Source organism: Nymphalis io, chromosome 24 (assembly GCF_905147045.1).
Source record: "Nymphalis io chromosome 24, ilAglIoxx1.1, whole genome shotgun sequence".
Lineage (NCBI taxonomy): Eukaryota > Metazoa > Arthropoda > Insecta > Lepidoptera > Nymphalidae > Nymphalis > Nymphalis io.
In genome coordinates this window covers 3701325-3723163 of record NC_065911.1, presented here as the reverse complement: position 1 = coordinate 3723163, position 21839 = coordinate 3701325, and the positions used below count along the sequence as shown (strand labels likewise).

Here is a 21839-nt window from a genome sequence, read left to right as displayed (position 1 = left end):
ACCGAGCAAAAGAACACAATTGTTATCTAATAGTTAAATAGTGACTACAGTACAGTAACAGCCTGTTAATGTCCCACTGCTAGGCTAAGGCCTCCTCTCCCTTTTGAGAAGAAGTTTTGGAGCTTATTCCACCACGCTGCTCCAATGCGGGTTGGTAGAATACACATGTGGCAGAATTTCAATGAAATTAGACATATGCAGGTTTCCTCACGATGTTTTCCTTCACCGTTAAGTACGAGATGAATTACAAACACAAATTAAGCACATGAAAATTCAGTGGTGCTTGCCCGGGTTTGAACCCACGATCATCGGTTAAGATTCACGCGTTCTTACCACTAGGCCATCTCGGCTTCAAATAGTGACTGAAAAGTAAAATTATTTTTATTAAAATTATATGAAGTAGAGTTTTTAAAGAAATCGAGAACTAAATTATTACTTAAAATGTATTTAATAAATATTTTAATACGAAGAAAAAATGTTTTGTATAAACTGAAGATTTTGCTTAGTACGTAAGAATACTGATGTTATATCTTCATTACTGCAGCACATAGAACATAAGACCCAATAGAAGTGTTGTCTGAGTATTTTTAATATTCATTGAACAACAATGACCTTGGCTTGGCATTCACAGCGGCAAATTATATAAAGTCATAACTCAAAAGATAGCAATCAAACGATCTTGTCTTAAAAAATAATTGAAAAATTCAATACTGATCAAGTAAATAGAAGAGCGAAAAACATTATTATAATATTATTAAAACGAAAGAAAATAATCTTTTAATTTTCTCTAACAACTTTTTGAACTAACAATAGCGATAATATTGTTAACGCTTCCAATGTTGACGAGTAGAAAAATTAATTATCAAACTTACATAAAATATTATAAGAATAAAAGAAGAAAAAAATATAATAATTTTCATCACATACATGTACATCTGTCATTTTGAATTGACAACCCAAAGAAAAAAACTCTGGCACATCTAAAGTAACTTATTCTAAGGTTGACAGGATATTTACATACATTACATGAAATAAGAACACATGAACGTAACATTTAGACATTATTTCTTGTCGAGTAACACTGTCAGCGGGGGAGTGAAAAATATTTTCACTATTCGATTTCGTCCCACGTTACTAGTAAAACTGACAAATTGACTTCCTGCCGAAATTGCATAAACGATATCTTTATTTTAGAAATTTTTGATATTGTTGCTTTAAAGTATTAAATAAACAATTTTGCTACAATAAACCCTGCCTGTTTATCTGTATAATGTTCCTTCTTCACCCTTTTAGAGCACTGACTTTTAGATATGTCGTTAAGAGCAAGTCTATAGACAATTAAAAAAGGAGTATATATAACGCACACACACACCATCAATTTTTATTTTCATAACAGAAAGACAAACTGGCAAATAGGTTGGCGTTAGTAAAACATTGGTACTGGAAAAAAATACACTAATATCTCGCAACCAACCTAAGATATATATATATATATATAAGTATATATATATACATATTGTGCCTATGTTATTTATTACACTGACTCACTCACTATTCAAGCCGGAACAGCATAAATATTTATAGTATACCCAGACGATAATAAGAAGGCTTTAATAATAGAAGCGAATAGAAATTAATTTAAAATGATAAATGCGCGTCAGTGTAATGTTACTAAATGTACATCCGCTCAATTAGAAACATTGTTCTTTTATAATCGATTTTAATGATTTCCGTCTCCGAAATAGTGACATAATGACAAACGTTTCTTTTACTTTATTATTTAAAAAATATATTTTTCTAGTTTAGTTCACTTATAAGCATTGTTTAGAGTATGATTAGTCAAATAATGCTGCGTCTTCATCTAACAAATGCCAAATCAATAATGAAAGAAAGAGCGAAATCAATGTTTAACTAAACAACCGCTAAGCAACGTGTACAAAGTTGTTAGTTTCAAGTAAGCTATATACTTCTTTACTATTTAATGTTTTACTAGCATTGCATGAATTACATAATTTATTGTTCTGTCAATTTTGTCAATACATACAAAACAATCTTTTTTCTATTTTAGACTACCGTCGCGAATTTTTAATTTAAATATTTTATAAAGATATATTATATATACATAATTAAGATAGGCGTATATGTACGTTATAGAGGCAGATTTTGCAGGATTTTCACACACTGAATTCGACGCTGGCTAAGCCGAGAGTTTTGTTTATTATATATAATATTTTATTTTATTTTAAATTGACTATTCCCCAGTCAATCAGACATATATAAATATGCGTATTCTTATGTATTTCAAATGTATGTATACGAAATTTGGTTACCATTGGAATTTGCGATGCAGGTGGAATTTATTTCAAATATCTCTATGAAAATCTCTCGGCTTGAAATATCAGCTATATACGGCAATTGACGTACATAAAATGGAAAGTTGAAAAATTCAATCCGCTCGAGTATTATATTCTTGCTTTCGGGTAAATCCTTCCAAACTTTAATATTCATTCTACGTTGAGTAATATCAACGGCCCCTACGTAAAATCCCGCAAGTACTATATGGTCTTCGATGGACTTCGCTTAATTATCTATTGAAAGACTGATATTTTTTAAATAAAAAAAATGTTATATAGTATACATATATTTATATTTTAAATGCGAAACTTTATTCGTTAGGCTTTTACCACAAAGCCACTAAACCGATTTTGATGAAAGGTTTGTAGCAAGCTTGAAGGATATATAGGATATGCGGCGGATAAAACTAGTATATAATAAAGAGCGCGGTTGCAAAAGATTATATTTATTGCTGTATTCAACTCGTATTTCTTCTACTTGTACGTGGGAAAAACACATGTGATAGCGTCCGCAAGTATGAAGATTACTTACTTTTTCACTATTGAACGACAATTACATATATTATTTAATTATATGTTATTGTAATGTAACAAATAGATTTAATAATACGTATATTGATAGAGCAATTGCTACCTTTTTAAATAAGTTACGTTATTCATATTCTTATTCAGAAATCAAATGACAATGAATGACAGGATCTTGAATGAATCTTACGTCAAACTAAAAATTTTTTTATTGAATTTTCGTATTAAGAAATTCTCAGTAATAAGTTAGGAAGATGGCAGTTGCACAGTATCGTGCTTTTCAATACACGTAAAGTGACTGTCCGCATGCCTGAACTCATGAACAAACAGAAGACACTAAGAGATGAGATGCTTAGCCCAGCAGTGGGACACTTGCAAGTAGTCTTTACTTTCACTTTACGCATTTACCATATAAGACGTTTAAACAATCCACAAAAGTACTGTAGATTGTTGTTCATAGAGTTCAGGTGATGTACGCAGGCAACATTTTCAATCTATTTTAAAATATCTGCGGTTTTTTTTTTCGCAGCGTTTACCAGAACGTTTACATTTGAAACATAAACAGAAATGATTATAAATAGCCTTTGTTTAGAAACATTTATTCAGTGCGTTTTAAGTTTACGTACTTCCATAATGAACAGAACCAAACCGTATTGATTATAGATTATGAAATGAAAGAGATAGAAAGAATATTATTACAGAATTATAACGCTTTCTTATTTAAATGTTATTTAGAATATTCCAGAAATGATAGAATTTCAAAAACAATAAATCCTATAACTGTTTTTTTAACGTCCAAGTCTTCGTCTTTTGGAAGCGACCGCTAGTCGCCATGACAGAAGCTATTTTACGAAAACCTTATAAACTGTGTCTCGTATGATAAAAAAGTAATGATCATTTGTAAAGATTATATTTTGTTAAAAAAATACCCTTATTTATAGGGGTATTTATACCAAACAAAATGTGAACGAACATTTTATAGCAGATTATGTGTTTACATTTTTCACGACCGTGAAATGTCAGAAAGTTATACATCAAACTAGTGTATAACCGTAACTCGATATTTAGATTCCACGAATGAGACACGAAGTGAAGTTCTTACAGAACAACACAGCTGTTGCGATTCTATACAATGACCTGACACGTTTCTCGAAAAACTAGAAGGTATTTGTTTTGTTTATGTCGGCTGAAGAGAAAGCAGGTCGAAGAAGATTTATATACTTATAAATATAAGATGACCTGTTCCTAGCATCTGCCACTATGAACATACAACGTTTACTTAAATATATAATATGTTGCATTGCATACAAAAAGTTAATTTATTTCTCTTTTGTATGCTTGGATTGATAATAATTTAAATTTTATTGTCTTATAATGTTATGTAAATGTAACGTAGTATGTAGATACTTTTTATTTTTATTATTATATATAAACCGTGAAATATTTAAAAAAAAATCATGTGCTTAATTTGTATTAATAATTCATCTTGTGCTTGACGATGAGAATATGAAAACATCGTGAGAAAACCCGCATGTGTATTATTTCATTAAAATTCTACTACATGTGTTCTACCAATCCGCATTGGAGCAGCGTGGTGGAATAAGCTACAAGCTGTACTGTAGTGTCTTTGTACTAAACCACTTCGGTTCAAATTGAACGGAACACACATGAAAACTTCTGCAAATAGCGATAACGGAAAACACGCAAAATAATTAATTACTTATTTAGACGTTTGTTTGATATAATTCTTCTGTTAAGTGTTTTCGTGGTATAAAATGAGACATGTGTATCATTAGGCGTTTTATATGCTTTATACCTTTAAAAATAAAAGCATCGACCACACCAGAGCAACAAAACGGCTGTTAAATGCTTTTGGACGTGATGTTTTCAAATTTATTATTTATATTTATTTAGTAGCAAAACCCACGGTTTTGGTATCGTGGAATTTAGCTTATGACGAAAATTCTATAAAGTCATTTTAACGTATATAATGCCTATTTGAATTATACATGTAAAACATTCAAATTATTAGGCAACGCAACGCAAAAGTTCGACCTCATGGCACTCGATTCGACCGTTTAATATAAAAAAAACAGAATAAATATAGTTAGTAGCTACTGTTATTTATAATTAAAAAATATATAAACTCGTAATATGTTTTTGTTTGCAGATTCTGAAGAGCGAGTTATACCTACTCACGGTTATTAAGATATATCTTAAAATTATTAGGAAAACATAAACCAAACTGATAAAAATATATTTATCTTTTTTAAATAAATTTATAAATCATACAAAATTTTCGCATCAAATATTTTTATATTACACTAAATTATATTCACAAAAAATAACACTTCATTTTGAAACACGTCTCTTACAAATCCATCTATCTTTCAAACTGGAAATAGAATAACATATTTTCTTAAAAACATCGTAACCTCGAATTTTATAACAGCGTAAAAATATTTGTTGACACTTTGAATATTTCCTTTAAAAAGGGCTTGAGTCTTGAATTTTCAAAACACTTTTTATATCGCTTATTTTTAGAACATTATCACGCCACTTTTATAAACAATAGCATGATTGCTGCTTCATTTTGATTTTAAATTCAGAATGATATCATATAAATATACTGTTACTTAAGAGAACTCTAATAATTTTATCTTTTTTTGGACGTTGTTGCGTTTGTAGTAGTGTAACACACAGAGATAAAACGGAAATAAAACAGTATGCGCCAGCTACCACATACCTCGAACTCTGGAGTAAGAAACGTTGGATGTATCATTTTACTAATTAGTTCATAATTGCAGCAAAAAATTACAATAAATATGAATGCTATAAATATAATAACATTAACTAAGGATATACGTATATATATTAAAATCCGACGTGCTTTACAATTACCTTAATTACTAACTAGCTCCAGGCTGCTATTGAGATTTCGTTGACTGAAAACCACAATAACTTTCATTGACTCTACCGAGGATTTGAACAGCAGAAGTCATGATTAACAACCTTAATCCAGCCATTAGACTACGAAATCGATAAAGCTATATAAAAAGTATGTACCGTTGAATTGTTCTCAAACAAAAAAGTCGTCGACACTATTTTTCTGACAAATTATTACTTCCCGCACGAAGCTTGAATTGGTCGTTTGTGATATATCACTAAATATAAAAAATTAACCTCCTTATAACAGTGAAAGAATTTTTGAAACTAATTATATACATAAACTAACCTAAATAAAGCCAACACCATTAATCACAGTTAAAAAATTCAATCGGTCTGGTGAATGTACGAATCGTGTTAATTTCGATATAAAAAATTCTATTCATAGAACATTAAATGTAACATCTTTATATATTATATTCGACTTATCAAAGAAATGAAGATTAATTTAAAGAGGACGCCAAAGGGTGCGGAAAGTCCAATTCAAAAACACAAAGTGTTTTATCTCTGAAACGTAAATTATTTTATGAATCGTAAAGATTTAACAGTGTCATTTTCGGTGTAATTGTTCCGCTAAGTGGTTAGAACGAACACAGAATGATCGTTATGTAATATTTTGGCAACGGGACAGAGATTCGATACTATAATTTTCTATTCAAATGTTACCGATCTTATAAATCGTAATCGCCATTAAAATTTTTAATACATCAGTAATATTAATAATGACAACATTTAGATTTGGAATTAAGAACTTTAAAAAAATATATTAATATGTATCTAATTTTAAAAATAATATAGTTTTACTAATTAGGGTTGCCACAAGCATATTTAAAAAAAATATTCTTAAATAATATATATATATTTAAGGAATATTAAAAATTTAAATTGCTATCTTCTAATATACAGAAGGACACGCTCGTTTTCAGTCATTAAATGATAACATATATGATTGTTTTTGAATAAACAATAGTCAAATTCAAATTATTTGTAAATTTGTAAAGTTAAAATCCCGACACAACAACCATAAGATGGCATCCAAAATAAAGAATATTGAAACAGATTTCTGATTTATAAAAATTTCACAAAATTTACCTCTAAATTATGATATTACCATTACATTTTTATATACAATTTAGCAAAAAAATAATGGCAGAAAACAAACATCATTGACAGAAAAAAACATAATTTAAATACATGTTTTAATAAAAATACATACATAGAAATTGTATACATATTTAAAAAAAAACATATTTTTTAATTGTCTCCAGCTATAAAAACCTACTACTACTTTTAAATTAAATATTTATTCATTTATTCAATACATTCTTATGTTTCAAAAATTCTTTGACTATTATAAGGAGGTTAATTTTTTTATATTTAGTGATATATCACAAACGACCAATTCAAGCTTCGTGCGGGAAGTAATAATTTGTCAGAAAAATAGTGTCGACGACTTTTTTGTTTGAGAACAATTCAACGGTACATACTTTTTATATAGCTTTATCGATTTCGTAGTCTAATGGCTGGATTAAGGTTGTTGATCATGACTTCTGCTGTTCAAATCCTCGGTAGAGCCAATGAAAGTTATTGTGGTTTTCAGTCAACTAAATCTCAATAGCAGCCCGGAGCTAGTTAGTTATTTAGGTAATTGTAAAGCACGTCGGATTTTATTATGTATATATATATATACGTATATCCTTAGTTAATGTTATTATATTTATTGCATTCATATTTATTGTAATTTTTTGCTGCAATTATGAACTAATTAGTAAAATGATACATCCAACGTTTCTTACTCCAGAGTTCGAGGTATGTGGTAGCTGGCGCATACTGTTTTATTTCCGTTTTATCTCTGTGTGTTACACTACTACAAACGCAACAACGTCCAAAAAAAGATAAAATTATTAAAGTTCTCTTAAGTAACAGTATATTTATATGATATCATTCTGAATTTAAAATCAAAATGAAGCAGCAATCATGCTATTGTTTATAAAAGTGGCGTGATAATGTTCCAAAAATAAGCGATATAAAAAGTGTTTTGAAAATTCAAGACTCGAGCCCTTTTTAAAGGAAATATTCAAAGTGTCAACAAATATTTTTACGCTGTTATAAAATTCGAGGTTACGATGTTTTTAAGAAAATATGTTATTCTATTTCCAGTTTGAAAGATGGATGGATTTGTAAGACGTGTTTCAAAATGAAGTGTTATTTTTTGTGAATATAATTTAGTGTAATATAAAAATATTTGATGCGAAAATTTTGTATGATTTATAAATTTATTTAAAAAAGATAAATATATTTTTATCAGTTTGGTTTATGTTTTCCTAATAATTTTAAGATATATCTTAAAAACCGTGAGTAGGTATAACTCGCTCTTCAGAATCTGCAAACAAAAAAATATTACAAGTTTATATATGTTTTAATTATAAATAACAGTAGCTACTAACTATATTTATTCTGTTTTTTTATATTAATCGGTCGAATCGAGTGCCATGAGGTCGAACTTTTGCGTTGCGTTGCCTAATAATTTGAATGTTTTACATGTATAATTCAAATAGGCATTATATACGTTAAAATGACTTTAAAGAATTTTCGTCATAAGCTAAATTCCACGATACCAAAACCGTGGGTTTTGCTACTAAATAAATATAAATACTATATTTGAAAACATCACGTCAAAAAGCATTTAACAGCCGTTTTGTTGCTCTGGTGTGGTCGATGCTTTTATTTTTAAAGGTATAAAGCATATAAAACGCCTAATGATACACATGTCTCATTTTATACCACGAAAACACTTAACAGAAGAATATAGAATCGCAACAGTTGTGTTGTTCTGTAAGAACTCACTTCGTGTCTCACTCGTGGAATCTAAATATCGACTTACGGCGATACACTAGTTTGATGTATAACTTTCTGACATTTCACGGTCGTGAAAAATGAAAACACATAATCTGCTATAAAATGTTCGTTCACATTTTGTTTGGTATAAATACTCCTATAAATAAGGGTTTTTTTTTTAACATTTATTCAATACATTCTTATATTTTAAATATTCATCTATAGAGTAGAATTTTTTATCTATTAACCATTTTTTGAGTTTAGACCTTAATAACCTTAATAGGTTAACCGTTGGTAGCAAGACCAACGGTTTTAAATTTTTTCGAGTGTAAGCACTGCGTACTACTTCTAAACTCCCGAATAATCAAAATCTGATATTACAGGCCTTAAGGACGTGCTATCTGCTCGAAAATGTCTCACTTGTTTCTTATACGTGTCCACACCAGAAAAGAGAAAAAAAAAACTTATACGTGTCAAAGTGTTCTGTGAATATGTTTTCGGCGTTTAAATTGATAGTTGGTGGTTGAATAAATCGTTCGTACGAGCGTACATACTTCGTCTGAAGGTTTCAAATGTTTATACCAGCTTAATGATATTATAAATCGCATTTTAAATATATTTAGTAAATAAAAAATCGTGGTAGTGCTCTAGGAAATGAAAATCGCGATTCACTCAGCTTTCCGTTCAACAGACTTATTGCTAATCAATCGTATATAAATTAGCGAATTCAGTTTGTGCCCGATGCAACATTTAGAAATTACACACTAACTAACTTCAGATACATCTACCTCATACTGAACTCAATACAATAGACAGATACACCAAAGATACGGACAACACTTATTTCGATATTAAAAAAGACAAACAAATAATGAAAAATATCACATTTAACTTTTTATCAAATATAATGAATACCAATTTACTACTCCAACAATACGGATTATTTTCAGAGAGATTGTGTTTCGTATTTTATTCGCTATGAACCTTCCGTATTGAATTACAATAACTAAAACCACACTTTTAGTTGACAGTACACATGAATCTTAGCTGAAGTATATTTTATTTATTTATTTATTTATTCATTTAAATACTTTTTCGACCACCATACATTGTATAGTAGGACAAAAGGCGGACTTAATGCCTAAAGGCATTCTCTACCAGTCAACCTTTAGGCTAAACAGAAATTCGTGAAGGCGGTAATAGATAATAAAAAATATACATTCATACAAATATAACAACGACAAAGAAAATAAAAAACAGAGTTATAATATAAATATATACATATGAATAATAATGCATTATAGATGTCAAAGATGAAGAAAACTAGGACCTTTCTGACAAAATATGCTCACGAAGACGAGTCTTGAAAGTAAATTTTGAGGTGGCTTTTCTTATATGCTCAGATGCTTTGTTCAATAATCGGACAGCTTGAACGGAGTAAGAATTAGAAACGAAACCAAAAGTATGAATAGGAACAGTAGTAGTTCAAATCCCGAAAAGCATCACCAAGCTTATACTTACGCTAATTATTAATGTTTTAATTCCTATTCTCAGTAACCACCAACCCGTAAACCGCCTGGTGGAAATACTCTAAGCTTCTTATGTCGAGCATTGAACATCAACGATAAGAAATACTTTCAGCCTAAAGTAAATTATTCTGTGTCTATTTTTATCATGCATGCCCTTTCAGAGCATATCTGTGGCTATTGAGACGAACTATTTCAAACCGAGACAGCAAGAATAGACTACGAGAATGTAGGCCGAACTATGTGTATCATGCATTTCAACCAAGTCGTTAAGTTTAATAACCTCTGTAAAATGTTTGTATTAATTTTATACCTGATTTTCAAAGCATGTGTCTGTAATTTATTTTATTTCATACGTTACGATATATTTGATTAATTTTACATGATTTGTGTAATAATTATTATTTATTATTCAAGTAGGTTCTTGCGAGCACTTTCGAATTGTTGTTTAACAAGATAAAATTAAATTTAAAGTTACCACCGGTTCGGAAAGTAGATTCAACCAAGAAGAAAGATACTCAGCAATTATTTTCCGATAATTAAATTGAATACATACTTAAATGCAATTAAATATTATTTATCCTTCATGGTAAGCAACGAATGATCGCTTCAAGGTTTAAGCTCTCGTATTTTTTTATTGCATAGGTGCCTAGGCGGAGGAGCATATGGGCCACCTTCGTCTCAGTTTCGCAAGGGTAAATAAGAGGAAAAATGTATTTTGGATAGCATTTGCGTAAAATCCGCTCTTAGTGAGCGTCTACTTCGTGGAGAAGTGATTGTGACATATTTCAATTCAATCGGGCGGATAGTTCAGGAGATCTCGTGATGAGTGGTATTTCGCTTATATGTATATATAGATAATTGGCATGCATTAATGATGCAAAGATTTGTTAACTTGTTAAGATTCACGTGTACAACTTTTAGGCCAGATATTCAACTGGTGGTAAGACTTTGTGCAAGCCCGTCTGGGTAGGTACCACCCACTCATCAGATATTCTACCGCAAAACTATTGTTGTGTTCCGGCTTGAAGGGTAAGTGAGCCACACTGGCTCACACAATTATAGGCACAGGGGAGATAACATCTTAGTTTCCAAGGTTGAAGCATTGGAGATGTAAGCGATAGTTAACATTTCTTACAATGCTAATGTCTATGGGCTGTGGTGACCACTTACCATCAGGTGGCTCATATGCTCGTCCGCCAACCTATACTATAAAAAAATAATAATAAAGAAAAATATCAAGTGAAAACTCGATTACATAAAAAACTAGCGGATATTATCGACACGTAATCCGCTTACCTGCATCGTTGTACACGATTAAGCACGAAACGGCAGGTCACTGTGCACATGACCTGAATACGAATGTTTTTTTTTAATTTCCATCCAGTAACATGGAACTTATGATTCAATCATTAACGACAATTACGTTAATTGGATAAAAAAATATTATAACATTTAAAATAAGAATGCTTATATTGTTTGTATAAATTTGGTTTCTATTATATTATAAGTTTTTATTGCACACAAATTGTAGTAAATCGAACTATTTCCGTACGTGACGTGGATAATAAAAAATGTGTAATTTTCAGAACTGCAATGTAATCCTTTAAGAAATCACTTCGTATCTTACTCGTGAAACGTTGAAAAGTAAATTGCGATACGCTATTTTGATGCCTATATTCATTAAAATGCATAATTATTATAGTCAAGATCGAATACTACTTTCTGAAATTTAATTATCGTGTTCGGCAATGTGTTTCGAGTTTGTTTCTAATTCTTCTTAGCACTGTCTTTTCGTCTATTATTACATTCATAAATTTACGATTGCTTACAAAATATATTTTTCAATATAGAGTCAGTTATATTAATCATTAATACACTTTATATATTTATATATTTAACCTATATATATTAATATCCTCTCCTATTTTAACGTAAAAGACTATACATAATAGAGATTTAAAAATTGGGAATTTTTTTAACATAGAGGACGTAAACAGGATTTTTCGAAATTGTACCTTAGACTTTAAACGCGACTTCACCCAAACAAAATGTCATTCTCGTTAGCACATCTTGGATAAACCAAACTGGTTTTAACTTTTTAATTTTAAATTCAGGTTGACAGCTGAAAGGCAATTGACCCAAAACGCTGGTGAATTACTAGTCCTAGAAATATCTATTAGGTTTTTCGTATTTTACGTGACATATGCGACATTATCTGTCCAGATCTTTTTTTTTCGTTGGAAATACGCATTTACGCGTTTCCCCCACATGAAGTGGGGGGGCTATGTAGGGCTCACCGACGCTGAAGGCGCCGGAATACCCACTAAAAAACCAGCGGTACCTATACCGTCTTTTCGGGGGACGCCACGGGATCGCTTGCGCATACTAACGTAACGTCCCGACGGTAGGCCCGCCTCTGCAGGCCTCCAAATTCTAAGGGGTTCTCGGGGTATAGACATCCCCTAGCCCCGGCGACACTTACGCCGGGAAGCGACAGTTCGCATAGCGTCGACGTCTTCTCCCCGGTCTTCTTCGGCGAAGCGAGTCAGCGGAAGCACTGTTCTCATGCTCCCGCTCCGCGGCATCCTTCTGCGACATGACGTTTTCGCAGAAACAGACCATCTCCTTCCAACACCTCTCGCTACCGATCATGACGTTTATCACGCTCAGCAGCGAGAGGCCTGCTGAGGCTCCCATGCAGCACACTCAATCAGGGTGTGACGCGCCGTATCAGGAGGGAGCGACCTCCCGCCTCGCTATCCGGTGCAGATACCTGCCGAAGCAACCGTGCCCGGTAAGTACCTGCGTCAGCCTGAATGTGAGTGTGCCGTGACTCCGTTCCACCCAGCGACTCAAGTGGGGACGGACCGCCTCCGCTGTCGCCAGGCGTGCTGAGGGGGACCCCAGGTCCTCCTCCCACCTGCAAATCTGTCATTTAGCACAACTAACGGAAATTTAAAAAATAGAATTTTTTTTATTTCTTTAGACTATATTATTAGACCAGATTGTATACTGGCTACTTCGAAGCCCCAAGGTTCTACTAAGAATTTCGTGACGGAAAAACCCAATCACGTTTCATTTGTCTAGCCTTGGGTTTCGAACCTAGGACCTCGCGATCTGTCTTATTATGCCACTAGGCTAACGAGGACTCGAAGTCTTATTATATATAATATATGAATGTAGTGAAACGTTGCAACTCAATGTTCAACAACTTTAGTAAAAATCACATATTGATTTGATATTAAATTTTAGACCGGTATTAAGAGCCGATGTCATGTTTGTTTATTTATGTAACAACTTAAAAACACAGTTTAAATTAAAAATAACTAAACATTAAAATTATATTCGGGAAAACCACATAAAATCGCTTAATAAATAAAAAACGAAAAAATATTCTAAAGACTATCTAAAAATAAGACATTCTTTAAACATAATAACATTTTTCTATTTGAAAGCATTACCTATAACTTATTGATAGTCAAACAAAAAAGAATTTAAAACAATTTAAGATTTGGAAGAGAAGGAAGGAGAAGAGAATTGGAAAAAAAAACGAATAATTAAAAAATAACGTTAAAAAAGAACGTTAGGTCCATTCTAAATATTCCTGGCTTACAATATTTATTATTATATTACATCAACGGCAATCCTAAGGGACACGGCCCGCTCCAGTTGAGTGTGTATTTATAACGACACAAAAATAGCAGACACGCGTCTTGTTTTTTATTATTAAATATGTCAAATTTATCTTATTTTACGATCTCAAAAATGTTACTTTTATTCTTATTTAATGTGTTAAAATATTTAAAAAAAAATACTTGATATATATCGATCCTATTTAAAATCATAATTAAGATATCTTTATTCAAAATCTGGTTTCAATTTAAAAAGTCTTATCAGATAAGAGGCGAAAGGGCTCCGTGATCAGGACACATGAATATTAGCCTAAAATTGCGCGTTCAAACCCAGCCAAGCGTTATTGAGTTTTGTGTGCTTAATTTATTTTTAATTTGTGTTTATTTTTTCATCTCTAGCTCGTTGGTGACAGGGACATTCGTCCTTTTCACGATATTTTCCTAATAAATTCTGCTACGTGTGTATTCACTAACAAGCGTAGTAGAATATGCTTCAATCCTACTCCTTAAGAGGAGATGAGGCCACGTACACTGTAACTGTGCACTGTAACTAGTTGTGTATATTTAATCTTTAAGGCTCTTTTAGTTTTTTGAGATTTGGAAATAGTAGCAGAAACCTATTATAATATTGTCGGAATTCTGGAAATTAGTCAAAATGTAATTAAAACTTGCAAGATCACACTGGTTAATTCAATGAAAACGTATGTGCTTTAAAGCAAGATTCTAACGTATTTCGCAGCCTTGAAAATAAAGTAAATATGAACTTCAGAAATATAAAATATTGCATACTGCAAACTCATATAACAAAAATTTTTATTATCTACATAATGGGTTAATTTTAATATCTCTCGTAGCGTTTCCAAGACACGGAGTTTAGTAAACACTGTGTTATTAGTGTAAAGCAAGGCCGTCTGTCTGTTTATATGTTTATATTACACTTTGATTTGGTTTCTCGTTTAGCAGAGGTCGGATTTTTTATGTTATCGATTTGTTTTAAAGGAATGCTGAGTATCTTGATCTTACGTCACTTATACCAAAAATAACTAGTCAAAGATTTTTTATAGTAATAGTATCTTTCTTGATATATAGACGAATGTGCCTCATACTAAAGCTTTTATCTGATTAAGTGTTTATTTTGTTACATGAAGTTAAAGAAAAGTTATAGCGTGTAAATGTCCCGCCACTGTTGTAAGGTATCAGCTACTCTTGAAGTGAAGGTTAATGCTCATACCACCACGCTGCTCCAATGCGGATTGGTTGATATACATGTGGCAAAATTCCATCCGACATATCAAGGTCTATTCACGATGTTTTTCATCACCGCAGAATACAAGATGATTAATAAACAGAAATACATGATAATAATTGAAAGTTGCTTGTCCGTTTTTTAAACCGCAATCGACTAACCAATTAATTTAAATAATTATTAAAATCCCCAATAAATTCAAATATCCCCTATTTGAATTATTATACATACGTAATTATTGTTAAAAACAAATATAATCGTTCATTCCTTATAATGGTATAGGTAAAGCCGTAGTCCGAAATTGAACAAGAGGTTTTAGACGACCTCCTACTTTAAAAACAAATCTTAATTATTTTCTTATTCATATTAAATATATTACAAGATTCTGTGCAATCATACTTATTATCAAAACTTTAATAATAACCCCGTGACATATATATTTTAAAAAGTAAAAGATTTAATAGTATATCTTATCTGTATTTCTGTTCACCCTGTCAAAGGTTCTGTTACACTCTCGCAGTCTATTGTATCATTATTCTATTCAAATCGATGCACAATGCATATATGCATGTCTAGAGAAACATATATTTATGAATTATATTTTCTTCATTGTATTCATCTCGTATAATACGCAAATAGTATTGACAAGCCGATTGGTGTGACCAGGACCCAGGACAGAAATTTGTGTGCATGAACATGTCTGTTTGTCCTGAGTCTGGGTTTAATTATCTATATAAATATGTGTTTACTAAAGAAAAGTAGTATATCAGTTGTCTGGTTCCCATAGTACAAGCTCGGCTTAATTTGGGATCAGGTGGCCGTGTGTGAATAATGTCCCAGGATATTATTATTATTTCTTGTAATCACAGTTAATTCATATCGTTTAACCACTGGGCCATCACGACTCTCTGAATAGTAAACATGTAGCCGAACGAAAAAAATTATCTAAGGTTACATTTTTATATAACTAATAAAGTTAGTTTCTTAAGTGTACTTCTAATCAAACTGTATTGTGTATATACAGTAACAGCTTGTGAATTTCCACCTGCTGGGCTAAGGCCTCCTCTCCCTTTTGATTACTCCCTTTTGATTATTTGATTTGAAGGTTTGGAGCTTATTCCAACACGATGTTCCAATAGCACATGAAAATTCCCCGCTACGATCGCGGGTTCAAACCAGCAACACAGGATGTTACTGTGTATATACATCTGTACAATACACATTCCAATACAATACTTTAATAATATCTAATTGATGTAATGAACGAGTCGAGATGGACAGAAAACTCTTCAATGGTCACTATTCAAGGTCAAAATGAAAAAGACGATACACTGACACAATATTTATTTATTTTTTAAACTTTTGATTAATGTTTATTTCATTAAAATAAAGAATATTTCGTATTACAAATGCGAAATTATTATATTATAGTAGTATATATATTATAGTGACTTACTTACTAATTATATTCTTCTTGCGTTCCTCCCGTATCATGATGGGGTCCGCTTTCGTCACGGTCGCATGCGCAAGCGATCCCGTGGCGCTCCTCGTTAACTGTATGAGTACCGCTGATTTTTAGGGGGTATTCCGATGTTCGGGGCGCACTCGACGCCTCGATCACCGGCGAGCCCCACAAACCCTCCACTGTTCCCGTGGGGGAAACGCGTAATGCGTTTTTCCAGCGTGAAAAAAAAGTGGGGTTCGCTTTCCTTCTTGTTTATCGCTTCACTCTACCCAGGATGACATCAGGGAGCTCATAACTCATCACCAATTATATTAACCACAAATACATTGCGGATTGTTGGGAGGATGAGGTTTGTGTACACTTTGTATTTACCGTAAACATAACCACTAAACTCTATCAGCCTTACAAAATAACAGTATATTTAGCAGACTGATTTATCTCTTTCCATCATAATTGTTTTCTCATATGAAATAAAAAACAGAGCATTGTTTAACTAATCATCCTCAAATAAGATTTATGAATAAAGTAAAGTAAAATATAATTGTGAATTACATGCACTTGATGATGGGGTTCTGTGCAAGCCCTTCTGAATAGCTACCACCCACTCATTACATCTTATATGAGTCAGTGTAACTACAGGCACAACGTACAATACATATTACAATGGTTAATATTTTTAAGCTGCCAATGTATATATGCGGTGGTGAGCATTTATCTTAAGGTGGCTTATTTCCAGTCTTCGCAAAATTGACAAGCTACAGACCCCCTCTCCGTCCGTTCGACGGTCATCACAGGATCGAATAAGCGCAATAGAGCACCCCAAGTGACAAAACTAACAAAAACAATATGGCTTGTTATTTCTTTATCTTTCCAATACCACATATATATTGTTTTAATTAAAATCAAAATTCGTTCCAAGTAAGATCAACATTTTTATAAAAACAATAGCTATTAAATCATAATTATAAACAAAACACTTTATCCGGATCATGATTGCTGAAGCGCCATGATTCATCGCGTGATTGAAACCCAGCCAAAACCGACGCCATAAAACAATCACACTACCCAATGGCATAACCCCACAATCGCGTTCAATAAATAATAATGAATGACCACAGATACCTATTTAGCTTTCAGGTTGCATTCATTTTCTTAGCAATAAACTTTTGAAGTGTATTCAAAGAATACATAAGGATAGACGTGTTGTTTCTCGCTGTATATTCATTGTTTAATTTTCCTTTAATCAATTACATTACATAAATATAAAACATTAGATATATCTAACAAACAAATATCACTTACATTGATTAAACAAACTAACAGTTTCAATATCAAAGTAAGTTTTCGGAATCGCGTTTTTATTTTTATTCATCTTTCATTTATTATTTTCTTGTTTCTTTTCTTTTTTTTTAAACATTCTATGATGCGGATTCTTATTATATGAATTGTATAGGATGGTAATCATAAATATCTTATAATCTCAACTGAATTGATTTATGTTTTTCAATTGGCATTTTAAATGTAGTTATTTATTATTCAAAATACATAATATTTAGTAACATCGCTACCATACCAGCATAGAACATTGTGCGTTTTCAGTGAAATAATTCGCAATTTCGTGTTTGCAAGTCTTCAAGATGTCAAGAATTATTCCAAAATATTTAGTTACAGAACCACATCCAATACTGGTGGTAGGGCTTTGTGCAAGCTCGTCTGGGTAGGTACCACCCACTCATCAGATATTCAACCGCAAAACAGCAATACTTGATATTGTTGTGTTCCGGTTTGAAGGGTGAGTGAGCCAGTGAAATTACAGGCACAAGGGACATAAAATCTTAGTTCCCAAGGTTGGTGGCGCATTGGCTATAAGCGATGGCTGACATTTCTTACAATGCCAATGTCTAAGGGCGTTTGGTGACCACTTACCATCAGGTGGCCCATATACTCGTCCACCTTCCTATTCTATAAAAAAAAAATACTTGGCTTATTTCTCAATTTACTCATAAAAGTAGAAATGAGAAAAAGTATATTATATACTTTATATAGTATATTCAGGACATAACGGTTTGAAAAAACGAAAATGATAATAATCTAAGAATTAAACCAAATAACACGCCATATCTGCGATTTTAGTAAACTATAGTAACAATACTGATGGTATTATTTGAATGCGAGGTGAATAACCTGAGGGAAATAAATACGAGTGCATCAAACACAAATTTACATGACTGAGGATTAATAAAGATTATATTTGAACCGCTTTATACAATACTAATAAAATCCAACAGAGGTGCCTGTATAATATTAAAGTAAAAAAAGTAAAAGTGACAGCCTGTAAATGTCATATTGCTTGGCTAAAGTCTTCTCTTCGTTTGAAGAGCTTTAGTTAGTTTTTAGAGCTTATTCCACCACGCTGCTCCAATACATATTGGTGAATACACATGTGGCGCGTTTTAACCACTGAGCAATGTCGGGTCGCATAATATTATGTTAAAGTTAATTTTAAAGCCGATATGGCCTAGTGGTAAGAATCTTAAGCGATGATCGTGGGTTTAAACCCGGGCAAGCACCACTGAATTTTCATGTGCGTAATTTGCAATTATAATTCATCTCGCGCTTTACGGTGAAGGAAAACATCGTGAGGAAACCTGCATGTGTCTAATTTCACTAAAATTCTGCCACATGTGTATTCCACCAACCCGCACTGGAGCAGCGTGGTGGAATATGCTCCAAACCTTCTCCTCAAAGGGAAAAAAGGTAGAGGAGGCCTTAGCCCAGCAGTGGGACATTCACAGGCTGTTACGTACGTACGTAATTTTAAATATATATTTTATGCATTTGTGAATTTGCCGTAATATATATAATATTTTGTCGTAGATTTTTTAGAGATCATTTTATGTTTTACAACTTCTCAATAGCAGCAGCTGCAGTGTTTAAGTATAGATATCTCTTACACTTTGGCTGCATTTGTTAGACATTGTTTCTCTTGACCGTTGACTCACGTTGCGAAATTGGTCTCCACGAAAAACCTTTTAATTTTATTGGGGATACCTTTGTCTCTTCTGAAAATTCATTCTAAATATTCGTAAAACATATTAACAAAAAAAAAAGAAGAAACGCATGTACATGATTTCCACAATTTTTTATTGATTATGATCGAATTTACCTCTGAGCGAACACTAGGCTTATAAAACACTCGGATATAAATACTTTAAGCTATTTATATAATGATCCAAGATGCTCCCGATGTATGTGGTTAGAACACGTGGAACTTAATTAAAAAACGAGGGTTAGAATCCGGTAAAGCCCTTAATAGTCGTATGCTAAATTTGTGTTTATAATTATATTCGTCCTTTTTGGTGAAGAACGACATCGTGTGGGATTGGAAGAGATGTAACTTATAAAGGCATATATTATTTATATAATATTATTCCACGCTTACTCTTTTTATACATGTAGTTTGTGGGCTAATTATACATTAAAATCATACATCAATCATACTTCGTGTCCAGTACAATAACGCCTTTAAATTGCTGATTGCTTTAGACAGCTGTTGTAAAGTTTCAGCTAGACCAGTATTGTATGAGTAGATAGTAGTGTTTATTTTATTTTTTTGTAATTTTGTATATGAGTCTTGTTACTTGAATAAATAAATTATTATTATTTTCATATATATATATTGGTGAATCGTAATTATCACGGTTACTCATTGCGGGCAATAGCAGAGATCCAGGTGAAAAATAAACTTTTCTACATACAGTCTTTACTTCTTTCAACAGTAATGTAATATTAACACTTTTTATACAATACATAGCACAGTTCGTAGGCTTGTGTTCCTTTTAATGTGATCAGAATGATAAGTGGTACAAATACAGAATGCAGCCACCTTTTATTTCATTCTTTTTCAAATTTAGGCTCTGTACACGTCACTATCACGTTTGTGCGGTGTTTGCGGCTAGATCTCATAAGCCGGATGCGACATATAATTCGTTTATTCGTTTATTATTTAATTTGATACGAAACATATCATATCTAAATATTATATATGTGCATGCTTTTAATATCTGGCCTCCAAAAAAATCGACCCACCTACATTTTTTGTAAAAAAGCTATCGTATGGTTTTAAACTACCACATATTTATATTTTTAAGATTGATAATGAAAAAATGCAATTGTAGGATTGTACAAAAACAGAAATAGTGCGCAAAAAATAGGTTTTTAGGTAAATATGTGACAAAACACGAAAACACAAAATTTTACGCAATTTTATTTTTTTGTGTACAAAACGATTATGCCGTTTGTTTTTAAATTTGGGTGCCTAAATCTTACTTTAATAGGGAGTGTTTCCTCCTCTTGACCTAATCACTGCCTCCATACGCCTATTAAGTGACCTGATTAGCTTTTTAATGTCTTCCTGTGGGGTCCGTTGCCATTCTTCAGTTAGGGCAGCTTCCAGTTGATTCAGGGTTTCTGGAATTGGATTTCGTGCTCGAACCGTACGTTTTAGCTGGTCCCAGAGGTGCTCTATTGGGTTTAAGTCCGGACTATTGGCTGGCCACTGCATAACTGGAATTTCGACTTCCCTGAGATAGTCTTTAACAATTCTAGCGACGTGAGGTCGTGCGTTGTCGTGCATAAGTTGGAAATTATCCCCAATATATCCAGCGTAAGGCATCACATGAGGCTCCAGAATGTCCGTTATGTAAGTTTCAGCATTAACAGCACGATTACAGAAAAAAACCAGGTCTGTGCGTCCCGTCAAAGAAATACCTCCCCAAAACATTGTAGAGCCTCCACCAAATCGGACTGTTTCTCGAATGCAACACTGAGAGTAGCGTTCTCCTGGCCTTCGCATGACGTTACGTCGTCCATCAGAGCCTACTAGAGACATTCGGCTTTCATCACTGAACAATACTGTCTCCCATTGGTCCAGTGTCCAATCGACGTGCTGCCTAGCAAATTGTAGTCTTGCTTGTCGATGGGATGCTGTGAGTTTTGGTCCTGTTGCTGGCTTGTGAGGGGTTAAGTTTTGCTCTCGAAGTCTTCTTCTTACAGTATTTTCACTCACAGACACTCCACGACTTTCTCGGAGTCTACCTTGACCGTCAACAGCCGAAAGATGTCGGTTTCTTAAAGACATCAAACCAATAAAACGGTCATCGGTCGGGTTCGTGACACGCCCCCTGCCAGATCCTGGTCTCCGGCGATACTCCCCAGTCTCCAAGTAGCGTTTATACACTCTTCGTACCGCTGAACGACTTAATTTTAGTGTTCTAGCCACATTTCGCTGACTTAACCCCTCAT

General features: G+C 32.7%; 1 protein-coding gene across 2 annotated transcripts in view; it reads left to right on the top strand.

Moving 5' to 3' along the window:
* LOC126777865 (uncharacterized) overlaps nt 1-21839 on the top strand; it is a 99743-nt gene that overhangs the window by 46817 nt on the left and 31087 nt on the right. The gene's annotated exons all lie outside the window — the stretch shown is intronic.